The sequence below is a fragment of the Oncorhynchus mykiss genome, chromosome 29, assembly GCF_057628025.1.
Source record: "Oncorhynchus mykiss isolate SJ-2025 chromosome 29, ASM5762802v1, whole genome shotgun sequence".
Taxonomy (NCBI): domain Eukaryota; kingdom Metazoa; phylum Chordata; class Actinopteri; order Salmoniformes; family Salmonidae; genus Oncorhynchus; species Oncorhynchus mykiss.
In genome coordinates, this window is record NC_143050.1 from 44303315 (window position 1) to 44324904 (window position 21590).

Below are 21590 nucleotides of genomic sequence, written 5' to 3' on the forward strand. Positions count from 1 at the left end.
ACCTGTATGATGCATTTTGCAATGGACTAATGAAACAAATAACAAAATATAGTTTTTGTAAAAAACAAAATGAAAATAGGCTTATATCGCTCTGGTCTGGTGATTGGTTGTCTGTCAGGGTGGGTGTGTGTCATGATTACATTATGTAACTGACAGTTAGACTTATAGGTTATGTCGTTGTCTTTTGTTTGAATTGTTTACCTGTCCGCTGTGCGGGGGAAACGATAATACAAGCGGAACTACATAGCTAATACTGTTGTAACGGGGATCCTTATTGTAGCAACACACTTTTGGAGGGAAGGCAATCCTGCGCTGCGTTAGCTGAGTTTTCATGTCATCGGGTGTAGTTCATAAAGGTTGAAGAGTGTATGTTAGGATGAAGTGTGAATTCATGCCAGGAATAATAAGTGTGAAGTTTGATTTCCTCCCTTCTGTAATAAGCAGCCAATGAGGTATTTTTCCTTTATTCATGTGTTTAATCTGAACCCGTTATAACGCTGGTTAAACTGTTATGTATGTAAGCACTTCAGAGTTATACCAAGCTAATAAGTCACTCGTAAGATAAGGTTGTAAGAGTGTGCTTAACTGTATTTTTCATTTACTTTATAGTTCTCACGGAAGGTGATAATTCTGACTAAAACTACAGAATAAAGCCGCCAGTTAAAATCAAGGAACGGTTGTGCTCGTGGTTACTGAAGTGAGCTACACATTACATCACAATCTTTACGTCATAAAAAAAACTGTGTTTAGAGATGTTGACAGCCTAAGTGGTTGGCCATAGCATTACTGTCACTTTACTGCAAATTGTCACTTAAGAGTTCAATTCGGGTTCAAAATCATTGCTATATCTTGGATGGTTATTTTGAAGTGTTTGGTGGTAAGTAGTTGTGACCACTTGTGATTTAGTGTGAGTAGGCTTATTTAGTGGAACAATTTAATTGAGATAATTTAAATAATGTAAGAAGATTTATAAGCCATAGTGTCTATTTTTCAGGATTACAGTAATAAGGGAACTATGGGAAAGTTCTCCTTCCCGAGGTTCATCATAAGAATGGTTAGAATCTAATTTCTTTCTCACAACCTTCATAAAGTCAAAACTTTAAAATCAGAATTTTGACATGAGCTTTTCTAAGACTGAAAATGACCAGCTTGTGTCATGATAACCTCTTATTACTGACTGCATATTTGTCATTATTTTCATTTTCTAGCCAATCAGACTGCACGGGACGATTCCCAAACTCACCAGGCTCACAACATCCCAGCCTCACAACTTCTCACAACTTCTCACAACGTCCCAATCTGTATGCTAAATATGTCTTCCTTTTCTAAAGTGGTCCAGTCTAACAATTCATGGTCAATTGAACTAACTATGGCTTGATCTAGTGTCAACATTATACCTTCTTGATACTCTATATCAGGTATTCCCAAACCCCCAGTGGTATGCGCAATACCCTCGGGGGTACACCAAATAAAAAGTCAAATAATTAACATCCAATCTGTTAACCTTTACTAACCGTTAACCATTACTAACCGTTAACCATTAACCGTTACTCTCTCGCGGGAATTTCACTAACGTCCGTATGTAGCCAAACGTAGCTGCTGCTCATTCGGTTTGCTCGAAAATGTATAAATGTTTTTTAAAAAGTAAGGCACACGTCCATAGAGACAAATACCAGCACTACTGGTAGTACTGCTACTACTAGCAGTACTACACCTTCACCTGTCGACGACACAGGTTGTTCTGCTTCCACGAGCACATCCAATGCTTGCATCAGTAATTCTACATTTGTTGTTAGCCCAGCTAGCATAGACACTGACAGTTGTGAATCTGATTGCAGCCGAAGAGCTACTGCCCCCTTACCCCGGAAAGCACCAAGCTACTGCCCCCTTACCCCGGAAAGCACCAAGCTACTGCCCCCTTACCCCGGAAAGCACCAAGCTACTGCTCCCTTACCCGGGAAAGCACCAAGCTACTGCCCCCTTACCCCGGAAAGCACCAAGCTACTGCCCCCTTACCCCGGAAAGCACCAAGCTACTGCCCCCTTACCCCGGAAAGCACCGAACAACAGACAGAGATGTTGGCCCATCGAAGAGGCGTAAATATGATGAGAACTACATTGTTTTGGGGTTCACTTATATTGGGAGTAGTGCCTTTCCTCAGCCACAGTGTGTTAGTACTTTTTGCACATATATCTCACAACTTGATTAAACCTTCACTCATGCGCAGACATTTAGAGACAAAACATGCCCATTTGGAAAATAAGCCACGGGAGTTTTTGAGCTAGAATTAAGACTACTTTCGAGTAGTAAGATGTACTAAAGCAACAGATACCATTAATAAGAAGGGGCTAGAAGCGTCTTATATGGTGACCTACTGAGTGGCTAGGACAGGCAAGCCCCATACTATTATGGAGAACTTAATTCTTCCTGCTGCTGCGGATATGGCTGGGACAATGCTGAGGGAAAAGGCCAAAAAAACTATACAGACAATTTTATTTATTTTATCTTTATTTAACTAGGCAAGTCAGTTTAAGAACAAATTCTTAATTTCAATGAAGGCCTAGGAACAGTGGGTTACTGCCTTGTTCAGGGGCAGATCGACAGATTTTTACCTTGTCAGCTCGGATGCATCAGTGACATGGCAGGATATGTTTTGAAATAATTACTGCTTCGCATACAAGCCAGTGAATTCTATGCTAAACAGCTGGATGAGTCAACAGACGTGGCAAGCCTGGCACAGCTCCTGGTATATGTCCATTACGTTTATGGGGGGTCAATTAAGGAAGACGTCCTCTTCTGGAAACTGGACAACAGGAGAGGATATTTTTAAAGTACTGGACAGCTATGTGACATTAAATGGACTTTGGTGGTCAAGATGTGTTGGTATCTGTACTGATGGAGCAAAAGCCATGACAGGGAGACATAGTGGAGTGGTAAAGCGAGTGCAAGCAGTTGCTCCCGAAGCCACTTGGGTACACTGCAGCATCCACCGAGGCTCTTGCTGCCAAGGGAATTAGTGACAGTTTGAAAGGCGTTTTGGACATTACAGTGAAAATAGTTAACGTTGTTAAAGCAAGGCCCCTGAACTCTTGTGTATTTTCTGCACTATGCAATGATATGGGCAGCGACCATGTAACGCTTTTACAACTGGTTATCAAGGGGCAAAGTATTGACACTTTTTAAAAAATTGACCATTTTCACTTTTATTTTTTATTTTTTTTTATTTCACCTTTATTTAACCAGGTAGGCTAGTTGAGAACAAGTTCTCATTTGCAACTGCGACCTGGCCAAGATAAGGCATAGCAGTGTGAACAGACAACACAGAGTTACACATGGAGTAAACAATTAACAAGTCAATAACACAGTAGAAAAAAAAGGGGAGTCTATATATACATTGTGTGCAAAAGGCATGAGGTAGGCAAATAATTACAATTATGCAGATTAACACTGGAGTGATAAATGATCAGATGGTTATGTACAGGTAGAGATATTGGTGTGCAAAAGAGCAGAAAAATAAAAATAAATAAATAAAAACAGTATGGGGATGAGGTAGGTGAAAATGGGTGGGCTATTTACCAATAGACTATGTACAGCTGCAGCGATCGGTTAGCTGCTCAGATAGCAGATGTTTGAAGTTGGTGAGGGAGATAAAAGTCTCCAACTTCAGCGATTTTTGCAATTCGTTCCAGTCACAGGCAGCAGAGAACTGGAACGAAAGGCGGCCAAATGAGGTGTTGGCTTTAGGGATGATCAGTGAGATACACCTGCTGGAGCGCGTGCTACGGATGGGTGTTGCCATCGTAACCAGTGAACTGAGATAAGGCGGAGCTTTACCTAGCATGGACTTGTAGATGACCTGGAGCCAGTGGGTCTGGCGACGAATATGTAGCGAGGGCCAGCCGACTAGAGCATACAAGTCGCAGTGGTGGGTGGTATAAGGTGCTTTAGTGACAAAACGGATGGCACTGTGATAAACTGCATCCAGTTTGCTGAGTAGAGTGTTGGAAGCAATTTTGTAGATGACGTCGCCGAAGTCGAGGATCGGTAGGATAGTCAGTTTTACTAGGGTAAGTTTGGCGGCGTGAGTGAAGGAGGCTTTGTTGCGGAATAGAAAGCCGACTCTTGATTTGATTTTCGATTGGAGATGTTTGATATGGGTCTGGAAGGAGAGTTTAGAGTCTAGCCAGACACCTAGGTACTTATAGATGTCCACATATTCAAGGTCGGAACCATCCAGGGTGGTGATGCTGGTCAGGCGTGCGGGTGCAGGCAGCGAACGGTTGAAAAGCATGCATTTGGTTTTACTAGCGTTTAAGAGCAGTTGGAGGCCACGGAAGGAGTGCTGTATGGCATTGAAGCTCGTTTGGAGGTTAGATAGCACAGTGTCCAAGGACGGGCCGGAAGTATATAGAATGGTGTCGTCTGCGTAGAGGTGGATCAGGGAATCGCCCGCAGCATGAGAAACATCATTGATATATACAGAGAAAAGAGTCGGCCCGAGAATTGAACCCTGTGGCACCCCCATAGAGACTGCCAGAGGACCGGACAGCATGCCCTCCGATTTGACACACTGAACTCTGTCTGCAAAGTAATTGGTGAACCAGGCAAGGCAGTCATCCGAAAAACCGAGGCTACTGAGTCTGCCGATAAGAATACGGTGATTGACAGAGTCGAAAGCCTTGGCAAGGTCTATGAAGACGGCTGCACAGTACTGTCTTTTATCGATGGCGGTTATGATATCGTTTAGTACCTTGAGCGTGGCTGAGGTACACCCGTGACCGGCTCGGAAACCAGATTGCACAGCGGAGAAGGTACGGTGGGATTCAAGATGGTCAGTGACCTGTTTGTTGACTTGGCTTTCGAAGACCTTAGATAGGCAGGGCAGGATGGATATAGGTCTGTAACAGTTTGGGTCCAGGGTGTCGCCCCCTTTGAAGAGGGGGATGACTGCGGCAGCTTTCCAATCCTTGGGGATCTCAGACGATATGAAAGAGAGGTTGAACAGGCTGGTAATAGGGGTTGCGACAATGGCGGCGGATAGTTTCAGGAATAGAGGGTCCAGATTGTCCAGCCCAGCTGATTTGTACGGGTCCAGGTTTTGCAGCTCTTTCAGGACATCTGCTATCTGGATTTGGGTAAAGGAGAACCTGGAGAGGCTTGGGCGAGTAGCTGCGGGGGGGGGGGGAGCTGTTGTCCGAGGTTGGAGTAGCCAGGCGGAAGGCATGGCCAGCCGTTGAGAAATGCTTGTTGAAGTTTTCGATAATCATGGATTTATCGGTGGTGACCATGTTACCTAGTCTCAGTGCAGTGGGCAGCTGGGAGGAGGTGCTCTTGTTCTCCATGGACTTCACAGTGTCCCAGAACTTTTTGGAGTTGGAGCTACAGGATGCAAACTTCTGCCTGAAGAAGTTGGCTTTAGCTTTCCTGACTGACTGTGTGTATTGGTTCCTGACTTCCCTGAACAGTTGCATATCGCGGGGACTATTCGATGTTAGCGCAGTCCGCCACAGGATGTTTTTGTGCTGGTCGAGGGCAGTCAGGTCTGGAGTGAACCAGGGGCTATATCTGTTCTTAGTTCTGCATTTTTTGAACGGAGCATGCTTATCTAAAATGGTGAGGAAGTTACTTTTAAAGAAAGACCAGGCATCCTCAACTGACGGGATGAGGTCAATGTCCTTCCAGGATACCCGGGCCAGGTCGATTAGAAAGGCCTGCTCACAGAAGTGTTTTAGGGAGCGTTTGACAGTGATGAGGGGTGGTCGTTTGACTGCGGCTCCGTAGCGGATACAGGCAATGAGGCAGTGATCGCTGAGATCCTGGTTGTAGACAGCGGAGGTGTATTTGGAGGGCCAGTTGGTCAGTATGACGTCAATGAGGGTGCCCTTGTTTACAGAGTTAGGGTTGTACCTGGTGGGTTCCTTGATGATTTGAGTGAGATTGAGGGCATCTAGCTTAGATTGTAGGACTGCCGGGGTGTTAAGCATATCCCAGTTTAGGTCACCTAACAGAACAAACTCTGAAGCTAGATGGGGGGCGATCAATTCACAAATGGTGTCCAGGGCACAGCTGGGAGCTGAGGGGGGTCGGTAGCAGGCGGCAACAGTGAGAGACTTATTTCTGGAGAGAGTAATTTTCAAAATTAGTAGTTCGAACTGTTTGGGTATGGACCTGGAGAGTATGACATTACTTTGCAGGCTATCTCTGCAGTAGACTGCAACTCCTCCCCCTTTGGCAGTTCTATCTTGACGGAAGATGTTATAGTTGGGTATGGAAATCTCAGAATTTTTGGTGGCCTTCCTGAGCCAGGATTCAGACACGGCAAGGACATCAGGGTTAGCAGAGTGTGCTAGAGCAGTGAGTAAGACACACTTAGGGAGGAGGCTTCTGATGTTGACATGCATGAAACCAAGGCTTTTTCGATCACAGAAGTCAACAAATGAGGGTGCCTGGGGACATGCAGGGCCTGGGTTTACCTCCACATCACCCGCGGAACAGAGAAGGAGTAGTATGAGGGTGCGGCTGAAGGCTATCAAAACTGGTCGCCTAGGGCGTTGGGGACAGAGAATAAGAGGAGCAGGTTTCTGGGCATGGTAGAATATATTCAGGGCATAATGCGCAGACAGGGGTATGGTGGGGTGCGGGTACAGCGGAGGTAAGCCCAGGCACTGGGTGATGATGAGAGAGGTTGTATCTCTGGACATGCTGGTTGTAATGGGTGAGGTCACCGCATGTGTGGGGGGTGGGACAAAGGAGGTATCAGGGGTATAAAGAGTGGAACTAGGGGCTCCATTATAAACTAAAACAATGATAACTAACCTGCACAACAGTATACAAGGCATATTGACATTTGAGAGAGACATACAGCAAGGCATACAGTAATCACAGGTGTTGAATTGGGAGAGCTAGCTAAAACAGTAGGTGAGACAACAACAGCTAATCAGCTAGCACAACAACAGCAGGTAGAATGACGATTGATTAGGCAGAGAGGGTCGGATTAACTACACACAGAGCCTAAATGCGGCTGGGGCCGACAGATAAAACATAAACAAGCAGAATGGATTACCGTGAATTAATGGACAGTCCAGCATGCATCAGCTATGTAGCCAAGTGATCAGTGTCCAAGGGGCAGCGGTGGATGGGGCAGGGAAGCTGGACTGGCGAGTGTTATCCAGGTTAGAAAACTAACAATGACTAAATAGCTTGTAGCCAGTTAGCTGGTTAGCTTCTGAAGGTTCTTGAGTGTGTTCTAAAAATGTAAAGATAATAGCGGTTCCGTATCACATTGGGTGAGGCAGGTTACCGGAAGGTATAAACAAATAAAAAATCGAAAAGGGATAGAAAGTAAATATGGGTTCAGTGAGTGTTTGGGACGCGGCGATTCAGATGGTTAGCAGGCCTGTGCTAACAAGCTAACAGTTAGTAGACGGTGCTAAACACGGTAGCAGTTAGCGGACCGGGCTAAACAAGCTAGCAGTTAGCAGGCCGAATTTGCAAGCAAGGAGATAGCAAGGGCTAGAGAGTTAGCCTTTGGGGACGTCGCGATGGGGGGAGTCTGTTTATTCCTCTTCATGCGGTGACATCAATGGACCGGTCGTGGGTCTGGATATTGTAGCCCAGGAGCTCAAAATGTTCCGTTTGCGATGGGAATCCGGGGGTGAAAAATAAAAATAAAATAATAGATAGGTCCGTTATGCTCTGGTTAGAGTCGCGTTGTTCGAACTGGCGAGAGCTTTCCGAGCTAAAGGTTAGCTGATGACCGGTTAGCTGACCGGTTAGCTGAAGACCGCTAGCAATGTTTTGCTGAAGCTGGTAGTTAGTTTGCTAGTTGGCTAGCTTCAGTTGAGGGGTTCCAGATCCGAAGTAAATATAAATACTTTAGGAAAAAAAAGCTACGTTGGGTGAGGCGGGTTGCAGGAGAGTATTTAGAAGAAGTTGAGGTTCAGCAAAAAGTTTTAAAGATATGTGAAGAAAACGAAACGAAAACAAACGATATATACAAGGAACACGACAACACGTCCTACTGCTACGCCATCTTGGAAAGAATACTCTTGTCTGACCGCTTGCATGATGACGAGTTTCTCACACAACTGGCCTATCTGGGTGATGTTTTTTCTTACCTGAATGATCTGAATCTAAGATAACAGGGACTCTCCGCAACTACATTTCAATGTGTGGGACAAAATGATTATAAAGTTGGAGCTCTTCTCTGTCTGTATAGAGCTTATCGGACTCCTTTTTTTTTCTCCATATCACCGGATTCCTACCGCAAGCTCTGAACCTATTCACCTGGATCATCGCAGCTAGCTAGCTACTATCTGATTGGCTTCTCCTGGCTAACGTCTCTGTCCCGAAGCAAGCACCAATTAGCCTGGAGCTAGCCTATGCTAGGCCCATCTCCCGGCTAGCTGAAGAGGTCAATCAGCTATTCCTTGGGCTACAATACCTATTTTGCCAATTGGCCTGGACCCCTTTTATTGCCGATACGGAGCCCCGCCTGGACTACCGACGTAATCTGCCCAAGGGGGTTTTTCCTTCGTCGCGATGACCCCTGAATGCCCATCTGCTAGTCTGCTAGCTGTCTAGAGCATACCGGACTGTTAGCTGAAGTGGTCCATCAGTCAATTTCTTGGGATACTATCAAATCAAAGTTTATTTGTCACATGCGTTGAATACATCAGGTGTAGACCTTACAGTGAAATGCTTACTTACAGGCTCTAACCAATAGTGCAAAAAAGGTATTACGTGAACAATAGGTAGGTAAAGAAATAAACAACAGTAAAAAGACAGGCTTTATACAGTAGCGAGGCTATAAAAGTAGCAAGGCTACATACAGACACCGGTTAGTCAGGCTGATTGAGGTAGTATGTACATGTAGGTATGGTTAAAGTGACATATGCATATATGATGAACAGAGAGTAGCAGTAGCGTAAAAGAGGGGTGGGTGGGTCACAATGCAAATAGCCCGGTTAGCCAATGTGCGGGAGCACTGGTTGCTCGGCCCTATTGAGGTAGTATGTACATGAATGTATAGTTAAAGTGACTATGCATATATGATCAACAGAGAGTAGCAGCAGCGTAAAAAGAGGGGTTGGGGGGGCACACAATGCAAATAGTCCAGGTAGCCATTTGATTACCTGTCTTATGGCTTGGGGGTAAAAACTGTTGAGAAGCCTTTTTGTCCTAGACTTGGCACTCCGGTACCGCTTGCCATGCGGTAGTAGAGAGAACAGTCTATGACTGGGGTGGCTGGGGTCTTTGACAATTTTTAGGGCCTTCCTCTGACACCGCCTGGTGTAGAGGTCCTGGATGGCAGGCAGCTTAGCCCCAGTGATGGACTGGGCCGTATGCACTACCCTCTGTAGTGCCTTGCGGTCAGAGGCCGAGCAATTGCCGTACCAGGCAGTGATGCAACCATGCTCTCGATGGTGCAGCTGTAGAACCTTTTGAGGATCTCTGTACCCATGCCAAATCTTTTTCGTTTCCTGTGGGGGAATAGGCTTTGTGTTGCCCTCTTCACGACTGTCTTGGTGTGTTTGGACCATTCTAGTTTGTTGTTGATGTGGACAGCTCTCAACCTGCTCCACTACAGCCCCGTCGATGAGAATGGGGGCGTGCTCGGTCCTCCTTTTCCTGTAGTCTACAATAATCTCCGTAGTCTTGGTTACGTTGAGAGATAGGTTGTTATTCTGGCACCACCCGGCCAGGTCTCTGACTACAATACCTATTCTGCCAATTGGCCTGGACCCTTTTACTACATGGACCCCTGCTGATCCATCACGTCTGGTCTGCCGGCGTAACTGCACGAGGGGGCTACAACAACAACCTTCTTCCGTCGCGATGTCCCTCTAAGGCCCTTCTGCTAGCCTGCTATCCCCGGCCCGCTAGCTGTCTGAATCGCCGTGTCTCCTGCCCGTCCAGCTACTCATTGGACCCTATGATCACTCGGCTACACATGCCTCTCCCTAATGTCAATATGCCTTCTTCATTGCTGTTTTGGTTATTGATTATTGTCTTATTTCACTGTAGAGCCTCCAGCCCTGCTCAATATGCCTCAACTAACCCTCTTGTCCCACATCCCACACATGCGGTGACCTCACCTGGTTAAATTGATGTCTCTAGAGACAATACCTCTCTCATCGTCACTCAATGCCTAGGTTTACCTGAACTGTATTCACATCCTACCATACATTTGTCTGTACAGTCGTGTCCAAAAGTTTTGAGAATGACAGAAATATTAATTTTCACAAAGTTTGCTGTTTCAGTGTCTAGATATTTTTGTCAGATGTTACTATGGAATACTGAAGTAATTACACACACACACACACACACACACACACACACACACTTCAATTGAACATGACCTACTAGCTCTGTGGTTCAATGGTGGGTGAACAGCTGTAATAACCCAAAACACAGTTACCCCTCTCCTCAGACCACAACAGTGTGTGGAGATGCAGCTGTCATGTAGACTAAACACCTGTACAGTTGAGGCCATTTTGAATGACACAAATATTAATTTCCACAAAGTTTTCTGCTTCAGTGTCTTTAGATATTTTTTGTCAGATGTTACTATGGAATAGTGAAGTATAATTACAAGCATTTCAAGTGTCAAAGGCTTTTATTGACAATGATATGAAGTTGATGCAGTCAATATTTGCAGTGTTGACCCTTTTTCAAGACCTCTGCATTCCGCCCTGTCATGCTGTCAATTCACATCTGGTCCACATCCTGACTGATGGCAGCCCATTCTTGCATAATCAATGCTTGGAGTTTGTCAGAATTTGTCCACCCACCTCTTGAGGATTGACCACAAGTTCTCAATGGGATTATGGTCTGGGGAGTTTCCTGGCCATGGACCCAAAATATCGATGTTTTGTTCCCAGAGCCACTTAGTTATCACTTTTGGCTTAGGGCAAGGTGCGCCATCATGCTGGAAAAGGCATTGTTCGTCACTAAACTGTTCCTGGATGGTTGGGAGAAGTTGCTCTCGGAGGATGTGTTGGTACCATTCTTTATTTATTTATTTTATTCATGGCTGTGTTCTTAGGCAAAATTGTGAGTGAGCCCACTCCCTTGGCTGAGAAGCAACCCCACACATGAATGGTCTCAGGATGCTTTACTGTTGGCATGACACAGGACTGATGGTAGAGCTCACCTTGTATTATCCGGACAAGCTTTTTTCCGATTGCCCCAAACAATCGGAAAGGAGATTCATCAGAGAAAATGACTTTAACCCCAATCCTCAGCAGTCCAATCCCTGTACCTTTTGCAGAATATCAGTCTGTCCCTGATGTTTTTCCTGGAGAGAAGTGGCTTCTTTGCTGCCCTTCTTAACACCAGGCCATCCTCCAAAAGTCTTCGCCTACTGCCTGCTGCCATTTCTGATCAAGCTCTGTACTGGTGGTGCCCCGATCCCGCAGCTGAATCAACTTTAGGAGACGGTCCTGGCGCTTGCTGGACTTTCTTGGGTGCCCTGAGGCCTTCTTCATAACAATTGAACCGCTCTCCTTGAAGTTCTTGATGATCCGATAAATGGTTGATTTAGGTACAATCTTACTGGCAGCAATATCCTTGCCTGTGAAGCCCTTTTTTGTGCAAAGCAATGATGACGGTGCGTGTTTCCTTGCAGGTAACCATGGATGACAGAGGAAGAACAATGATTCCAAGGACCACCCTCCTTTTGAAGTTTCCAGTCTGTTATTCGAACTCAATCAGCATGACAGAGTGATCTCCAGCCTTGTCCTCGTCAACACTCACACCTGTGTTAACGAGAGAATCACTGACATGATGTCAGCTGGTCTTTTTTGTGGCAGGGCTGAAATGCAGTGGAAATATTTTGGGGGGATTCAGTTCATTCGCATGGCAAAAATGGACTTTGCAATTAATTGAAATTCATCTAATCACTCTTCATAACATTCTGGAGTATATGCAAATTGCCATCATACAAACTGAGGCAGCAGACTTTGTGAAAATTAATATTTGTGTCATTTTTAAAACTTTTGGCCAAGACTGTACATTATTTATTGAATCTATTCTACCTTGCCCAGAAACCTGCTACTTGTATTATCTGTTCCAAACGTACTAGACAACCAGTTCTTATAGCCCTTAGCTGTACCCTTATCCTACTCCTCCTCTGGTGATGTAGAGGTTAATCCAGGCCCTGCAGTGCCTTGCTCCACTCCCATTCCCCAGGCCTTCTCATTTGTTGACTTCTGTAACTGTAAAAGCCTTGGTTTCATGCATGTTAACATTAGAAGCCTCTTCCCCAAGTTTGTTTTATTCAGTGCTTTAGCAAACTCTGCCAACCGGGTTGTCCAAGCGTTTCTTCAGAGCCTCGTGCTGTTAGGTGACCTAAACTGGGAACATGCTTAACACCCCAGCCATCCTACAATCTAAGCTTGATGCCCTCAATCTCACACAAATTATCAATGAACCCACCAGGTACAACCCCAAATCCGTAAACACGGGCACCCTCATAGATGACCCTCTTAACCAACCTGCCCTCCAAATACACCTCTGCTCTCTTCAACCAGGACCTCAGCAATCACTGCCTCATTGCCTGCATCCGTAATGGGTCTGCGGTCAAACGACCACCCCTCATCACTGTCAAACGCTCCCTAAAACACTTCAGTGAACAGGTCTTTCTAATCGACCTGGCCCCGGTATCCTGGAAGGATATTGACCTCATTCAGTCAGTAGAAGAAGCCTGATTATTCTTTAAAAGTGCTTTAAATCTTAAATAAGCATGCCACATTGAAAACATTTAGAACCAGGAACCGGTATAGCCCGTGGTTCACTCCAGACCTGACTGCCCTTGACCAGCACAAACACATCCTGTGGCGTACGGCATTAGCATCAAATAGCCCCCACAATATGCAACTTTCAGGGAAGTTAGGAACCAATATACACAGGCAATTAGGAAAGCAAAGGCTAGCTTTTTCAAACAGAAATTTGCATCCTGCAGCACAAACTCCAAAAAGTTCTGGGACACTGTAAAGTCCATGAAGCACCTCCTCCCAGCTGCCCACTGCAATGAGGCTAGGAAACACTGTCACCACCGATAAATCCACTATAATTGAGAATTTCAATAAGCATTTTTCTACGGCTGGCCATGCTTTCCACCTGGCCACCCCGAGTTGGTCATGGGGTGCACCTCAGCCACGCTCAAGGTCCTAAACGATATCATACAGTGCCTTGCGAAAGTATTCGGCCCCCTTGAACTTTGCGACCTTTTGCCACATTTCAGGCTTCAAACATAAAGATATAAAACTGTATTTTTTTGTGAAGAATCAACAACAAGTGGGACACAATCATGAAGTGGAACGACATTTATTGGATATTTCAAACTTTTTTAACAAATCAAAAACTGAAAAATTGGGCGTGCAAAATGATTCAGCCCCTTTACTTTCAGTGCAGCAAACTCTCTCCAGAAGTTCAGTGAAGATCTCTGAATGATCCAATGTTGACCTAAATGACTAATGATGATGAATACAATCCACCTGTGTGTAATCAAGTCTCCGTATAAATGCACCTGCACTGTGATAGTCTCAGAGGTCCGTTAAAAGCGCAGAGAGCATCATGAAGAACAAGGAACACGCCAGGCAGGTCCGAGATACTGTTGTGAAGAAGTTTAAAGCTGGATTTGGATACAAAAAGATTTCCCAAGCTTTAAACATCCCAAGGAGCACTGTGCAAGCGATAATATTGAAATGGAAGGAGTATCAGACCACTGCAAATCTACCAAGACCTGGCCGTCCCTCTAAACTTTCAGCTCATACAAGGAGAAGACTGATCAGAGATGCAGCCAAGAGGCCCATGATCACTCTGGATGAACTGCAGAGATCTACAGCTGAGGTGGGAGACTCTGTCCATAGGACAACAATCAGTCGTATATTGCACAAATCTGGCCTTTATGGAAGAGTGGCAAGAAGAAAGCCATTTCTTAAAGATATCCATAAAAAGTGTCGTTTAAAGTTTGCCACAAGCCACCTGGGAGACACACCAAACATGTGGAAGAAGGTGCTCTGGTCAGATTAAACCAAAATTGAACTTTTTGGCAACAATGCAAAACGTTATGTTTGGCGTAAAAGCAACACAGCTGAACACACCATCCCCACTGTCAAACATGGTGGTGGCAGCATCATGATTTGGGCCTGCTTTTCTTCAGCAGGGACAGGGAAGATGGTTAAAATTGATGGGAAGATGGATGGAGCCAAATACAGGACCATTCTGGAAGAAAACCTGATGGAGTCTGCAAAAGACCTGAGACTGGGACGGAGATTTGTCTTCCAACAAGACAATGATCCAAAACATAAAGCAAAATCTACAATGGAATGGTTCAAAAATAAACATATCCAGGTGTTAGAATGGCCAAGTCAAAGTCCAGACCTGAATCCAATCGAGAATCTGTGGAAAGAACTGAAAACTGCTGTTCACAAATGCTCTCCATCCAACCTCACTGAGCTCGAGCTGTTTTGCAAGGAGGAATGGGAAAAAATGTCAGTCTCTCGATGTGCAAAACTGATAGAGACATACCCCAAGCGACTTACAGCTGTAATCGCAGCAAAAGGTGGCCCTACAAAGTATTAACTTAAGGGGGCTGAATAATTTTGCACGCCCAATTTTTCAGTTTTTGATTTGTTAAAAAAGTTTGAAATATCCAATAAATGTCGTTCCACTTCATGATTTGTTGTTGATTCTTCACAAAAAAATACAGTTTTATATCTTTATGTTTGAAGCCTGAAATGTGGCAAAAGGTCGCAAAGTTCAAGGGGGCCGAATACTTTCGCAAGGCACTGTAACTGCCATCGATAAGAGACAATACTGTGCAGCTGTATTCATTGACCTGGCCAAGGCTTTCGACTCTGTCAATCACCACATTCTTATCAGCAAACTCAACAGCCTTGTTTTCTCAAATGACTGCCTCCCCTGGTTCACCAACTACTTCTCAGATAGAGTTCAGTGTGTCAAACCGGAGGGCCTGTTGTCTGGACCTCTGGCAGTCTCCATGGGGGTGCCACAGGGTTCAAATCTCAGGCCGACTCTCTTCTCTGTGTACATCAATGATGTCGCTCTTGCTGCTGGTGATTCTCTGATCCACCTCTACGCAGACGACACCATTCTGTATACTTCTGGCGCTTCTTTGGACACTGTGTTAACTAACCTCCAGACAAGCTTCAATGCCATGCAACTCTCCTTCCGTGGCCTCCAACTGCTCTTAAATGCAAATAAAACTAAATGCATGCACCTGCCTGCCCATCCAGCATCACCACTCTGGACAGTTGTGACTTAGAATATGTAGACAAATACCTAGGTGTCTGGTTAGACTAAACTCTCCTTCCAGAATCACATTAAGCATCTCCATTCCAAAATTAAATCTCATGCTGCCAAATATACTCTCGTAAAACTGACTATCCTGCTGATCCTCGACTTCGGTGATGTCATTTACAAAATAGCCTCCAACACTATACTCAGCAAATTGGAAGCAGTCTATCACAGTGCCATCCGTTTTGTCACCAAAGCCCCATATACTACTCACCACGGCAACCTGTATGCTCTCGTTGGCTGGCCCTCGCTTCATATTCGTTGCCAAACCCACTGGCTCCAGGTCATCTATAAGTCTTTGCTAGGTAAAGCCCCGCCTTATCTCAGCTCACTGGTCACCATAGTAGCAGCCACCTGTAGCACGCGCTCCAGCAGGTATATTTCACTGGTCACACCCAAAGCCAATTACTCCTTTGGCCGCCTTTCCTTCTTTGCTGCCAATGACTGGAACGAATTGCAAAAAACACTGAAGCTGGAGACTCATATGTCCCTTGCTAACTTTTAAGCACCAGCTGTCTGAGCAGCTCACAGATCACTGCACTACATAGCCCATCTGTAAATAGCCCATCCAACTACCTCCCTATACTGTTATTTATATTTTTGCTCCTTTGCACCCCAGTATCTCTACTTGCACATTCATCTTCTGCACATCTTTCACTCCAATGTTTAATTGCTAAATTGTAATTACTTTTCCAATATGGCCTATTTATTGCTTTACCTCCCTTACCTCATTTGCAGACGCTGTATATGGACTATTTTTTCTCTATTGTGTTACTGACTGTTTGTTGTTTGTGTTGCTTTGCTTTATCTCGGCCAGGTCGTAGTTGTAAATGAGGACTTGTTCTCACCTAGCCTACCTGGTTAATTAAATAAAGGTGAAATAAAAAAACATGGGGAAAAATGGCTAAAAACAACATTTGAGAGTGCGCAGCTGGAAGTTGAATGTTTGAAGGGGTACGGGACATTAAAACGTTTGGGAACCACTTCTATAACAATGGAATGCACATAATAATCCAATGAGTAAAATCAAATATAACATGTTCTATTCTAAATTTCCTTCATGCCCCAAGGGTGCGTAGGCAGGCATGGAAAATACAGATTCAATCCCAAAGAAGAGGAAAAAGAAGCAGCCCAATGAGAAGGGGACCCAGGTTGAACTACGCATGCGGGAGGATATCCATGATCTTGAGCTTGCCTATTGGAGATTGGCTAGAGCGACATGGAGTACTGAGCGAGGAAACATGAGGGAGATTAAGGCACTGTATGGAGAAATAGTTAGGCTGCATGAGCTGTTGGATGAGGTAACATCAGTTTCCTTAAATCAGACTTTCAAAACAGTAGATGGTTGCTTTGCCCAATCCTGATACATGGAAATAATATGTAAATAGTAAAAGAAAGAAAAGCTGCACACTGGTAATATTCTTAGGAAGGTCGGCATTCTTGGAAAAGAGTTGAAAAAGAATGGAAGAATCTATGAATTGGAATAAATATTTTTCACCTTTATTTCAAGAGTGTGGACCTTGCTATTTTTCTAATAGGCTGAGATACAGTAATATAAACGTGTTTTCTCTATGAGATGTACTACCCAATACACAGAATTGTTTTAAGATAGTTATAACATGGACCATTAAGCTATTAAGTAATAGAAACGTGTCTGTCATCATGCAGATTAGGGTGGATAAAGGACTGATCAAGCAGCGCTCCACCTCCTCCATTCTTCGACCCATCTCCCCGACACTGGAAGCTCTCCCTAGGTACAACCTCCACAGGTACCTTGTCAACAGCCAATCGGAGCCTGACCAGCATGCTGCCGGCACCCAGAAGGACCCATCTAAGAAACACTGCATATTTTCCCCTATGGGCGCAAGATGGAAGGACATTAACATCTAAACTGCCCCCTCACTCTCCACCCCCAGCCCTCCACCCTGGTTGAGCAGGCCACAGGGAGTGCCACCACTGACCTCCGGGTCTAGGGCTTCCTTGTCTGCCTGCTTGCTCCTCAGGTTGCCTTTCCTCCCCTTTATAGTTCCAGCACCAATTCCATTCCCAGCACCAACCTAGTTCCCGGTATCCAGCACCAGAACACTGGAAGAGGCACGGAGGAGAGACTAAAGATCGGACCTTCATCCGGAGCGAGCAGGCCACAGGGAAGTCCCACCACCAACCTCTGGGTCTAGGGCTTGCTTGTGTGCCTGCTTGCTCCTTGGGTTGTCCTTCCTCCCCTCTGCAGATCCAACACCAGTCCCAGCACCCGACCACCACTCGAGGTGCGGTGGGACAAAAGGGACCAAAGATCGAACCTTCACCCAGAGTGAGCAGGTCACAGGAAGGTGCCAGTCCTAATCTGACGGTCTTGGACTCCCTTGTGTGCCTGCTTGCTCCTCAGGTTGTCATTTCTCCCCTCTACAGTCCCAGATCCAACACAGCACCTGCACCAACACCAGTTCCCGGTTACCGGTTACCGTCCCAGTACTAGTCCCGGCCCCAGTACCAGCACGGTTTCCAGCCCTGGCCACAGCACCAGCATGATTGGAGATTGTGAATTACTGTATGTGTATAAATGCATTTATCCAATGTCTTTATCCAAAAGGCTTCTTAACAGCTTTTACCCCCAAGCTATAAGACTCCCGAATAGCTAATCAAAGTCTACCCGGACTATTTGCATTGTCCCCCCCACCCCCATTTTTACGCTGCTGCTACTCTCTGTTTATTATCCATGCATAGTTACCTTACCTCTACATATTACCTCAATTACCTCGACTAATAACCGGTGCCCTCGCACATTGACTCTGTACCAGGACCCCCTGTATATAGCCTCACTACTTTTATTTTATTTTTGCTCCATAATCATTTATTTTATTCATTTATTTTTTTACTTCAGTTTATTTTAGTAGATACTTCAACACTTTCTTTCTTAACTGCATTGTTGGTTAATGGCTTGTAAGTAAGCATTTCACTGTATGTGACTTTCATTTCGGCGCATGTGACAAATACAATTTGATTTGATTCAATGAAAAACTAAATTTTTGTTTGTTTTACAGCACCGTATGATTACATTCTGTATGGATTGAAGTCATTGCTTCTAATGAGCGACTGGAGGACACCATGGAGGAAGAGGGAGAGTGTCCATGATTGGTAGTTTGCCATGGCCCTAAATGGGCTTTTGGATTTTTATTTTTCCTATATCAAATAACTTCACAATAAAAATTAATTCCAAGCATCAGCCTTTTCTGTTTGACTGTGATCAGTGCAGTAGTAGTTGTAGGATAAGTGTAAACGCATTGTCTCTTCATTGCCTCAGCATACCACACCTGCTGTTCTTTTCTGACCCTGGCAACCTCAACCTGTCTCTCTCGCACCGAGCACTTCTGATCCCCAGCAACTTGGGCAACTCCACAATTGACACAAAACTACACATTCCTTTGTCTCATGCCCTCCTGCACACTTCTCATATCTTGGAATCTCCCTCCTACACACTGCTGCAACATAACCATTAGCTTGGCATCTGAACACCTTAGTGGGTTTGGCACAAAAGCTCTCACTGAATAACTGACATATCCTAACATGACTTTATCAGGTAAAAACTGCTTCAAAACTCAAAAGAACAATGTCTTCTCAGTTTTACCACGCTCGCCACCGGGTCTGCGTCGCACCAAACGGTGTTCGTCAGACACAGGGAATTTTCCATTTCAGTCCACCTCGACGCCACCCCAGTAATCACTCAGACACCCTGCTCTGGAGAGCAAAGCAAGTCATAGGTATTGTCCCTAGTCACGTAACATGAAGTGCACGCTCTCTCGGGATGGAATAAACAAAGAAAATCATCCATCACAAGACCACTTTGAGCTACCTTCACCAATTTAACAGTGCTCAACTTCTTTTCTACCCAGCCTGAGACTACATATGAATCAGCCAAAAGGCAGGGATCCAATGCGAGTGCAGTGTCCAGATTGGAGGTCAACCGACTAATGGCCAATTTCAAGTTTTCATAACAATCGGAAATCCGTATTTTTGGGCGCTGATTTTTATTTATTTTTTTAACACCTTTAGTTAAACTTTATTTAACTAGGCAAGTCAGTTAAGAACACATTCTTATTTTCAATGACGGCCTAGGAACGGTGGGTTACCTGCCTTGTTCAGGGGCAGAACGACAGATTTTCACCTTGTCAGCTCGGGGGATCCAATCTTGCAACCTTACAGTTAACTAGTCCAACGCAATAACGACCTGCCTCTCTCTCGTTGCACTCCACAAGGAGTGCAGTAAACCAAGGTAAATTGCTAGCTAGCATTAAACTTATCTTATAAAAAACAATTAATCAGAATCACTTGTTAACTACACATGGTTGATGATATTACTAGATATTATCTAGCGTGTCCTGTGTTGCATATAATCTGACTGAGTATACAAGCATATAATCTGACTGAGCATACAAGTATAAGAATCTGACTGAGCGGTGGTAGGCAGAAGCAGGCACGTAAACATTGTGCGTTTTGCCAGCAGCTCTTCGTTGTGCATCAAACATTGCGCCGTTTATGACTTCAAGCCTATCAACTCCCGAGATGAGGCTGGTGTAACCGAAGTGAAATGGCTGGCTAGTTAGCATGCGCTAATAGCGTTTCAAACTTCACTCGCTCTGAGCCTTGGGGTGGTTGTTTCCCTTGCTCTGCATGGGTAACGCTGCTTGGATGTGGTGGCTGTTGTCGTTGTGTTGCTGGTTCGAGCCCAGGGAGGAGGGAGGAGAGGGACGGAGGCTATACTGTTGCACTGGCAATACTAAAGTGCCTATAAGAACATCCAATAGTCAAAGGTTAATGAAATACAAATGGTATAGAGGGAAATAGTCCTATAATTCCTATAATAACTACAACCTAAAACCTCTTACCTGGGAATGTTGAAGACTCATGTTGAAAGGAACCACCAGCTTTCATATGTTCTCATGTTCTGAGCAAGGAACTGAAACGTTAGCTTTCTTACATAGCACATATTGCACTTTTACTTTCTTCTCCAACACTTTGTTTTTGCATTATTTTAACCAAATTGAACATGTTTCATTATCTACTTGAGGCTAAATAGATTTTATTGATGTATTATATTAAGTTACAATAAGTGTTTATTCAGTATTGTTGTAATTGTCATTATTACAAATATACATATATTTTTTTAATCGGCCGATTTATCGGTCTCGGCTTTTTTGGTCCTCCAATAATCGGTATCGGCGTTGAAAAAACATAATCGGTCGACCTCTAGTCCAGATATGCATTTCCAAGCGCTCTGATTGGTTGGGAATGGCAGGGCAACTAAAGGGACTATGAGGGGAAGTTAGGTCGAGAGAAGGGGAGTAGGACAGTTTTTTTTTTCAGACGCCCCAATATTTCTTATGGAAATATTAACTTCCACAAAAAGGCCTCTAACCTAAATGGCACAGTCTCTAATGTGGGTCTATAAAGGGGGCCTAGTAAGGCAGGAGGCTCTAAACCTGGCGGAATAGGCAACTGCCAACCAACGAAGGCAGAGGGCTGCAATCCAAACAGGGCAGGAGACTGCAAACCTGCAATCGGACCAGATAACTTAGGGCCTAGCATGGCAGGGGACTCTAAGCCTGGCAGGCTAGGATGCTGCGTACCCAATAAGGCGGGGATCTGCGGTCCGTGCAGTGCAGGATACTGCAGACCTGACAACAAAGTGAACATGTGTCCTAGCTAGGTAGGACATTTTTTGTATTTTACCTTTTATTTAACTAGGCAAGTCAGTTAAGAACAAATACCTAGGGCCTGGCAGAGCAACAAACTTAGGGGCTGCTAGTACAGGGAACTGTGGACCTAGAACGACAGAGGCCTGGGGGCCTAGCACTATTGCAGGAGTCCAAGAATCGGGAAGAAAGGGAACTCCAAACCTACCGGGCAGGAAGGGAACTCTGACCCTACCGTGGAGTAGAGGTCTTCACAGATCCACCTGCATCTGAATACCCGAGCCCCGATCCTGGACCCGAGTGGGTCCGGATCCTTAATTCTAAATCATTTTTTATTTTACTCAAGTATGACATAGAAGTACCACTGTTACAGTGTTACTGTCCACAATCAAAAAGTAATCAGAAGCTGTGCGTCTCCTCTCTTTGTACAACAATAACACTGACCTGAGGGGGTGGGTGCAATGTCCAGATTCGCATTTCCAAGCTCTTATTGGTTGGGAAAGGCAGGGCTATGATGGGTGAATGACAACTAGTTAAACTGAGCAGCCAAACTACCTAGACTCAATAAGAGAAACT

At 44.8% G+C, this 21590-nt stretch overlaps 1 long non-coding RNA gene across 1 annotated transcript; it reads left to right on the forward strand.

The window, feature by feature from the left end:
• The first annotated feature begins 314 nt into the window (after positions 1–314).
• Positions 315–18547, forward strand: LOC149970608 (uncharacterized). Its single transcript, XR_016493431.1, has 4 exons — positions 315–452; positions 16395–16625; positions 16993–17872; positions 18366–18547. It is a non-coding gene; the product is annotated as an uncharacterized LOC149970608 (long non-coding RNA).
• Positions 18548–21590: the final 3043 nt, after the last annotated feature.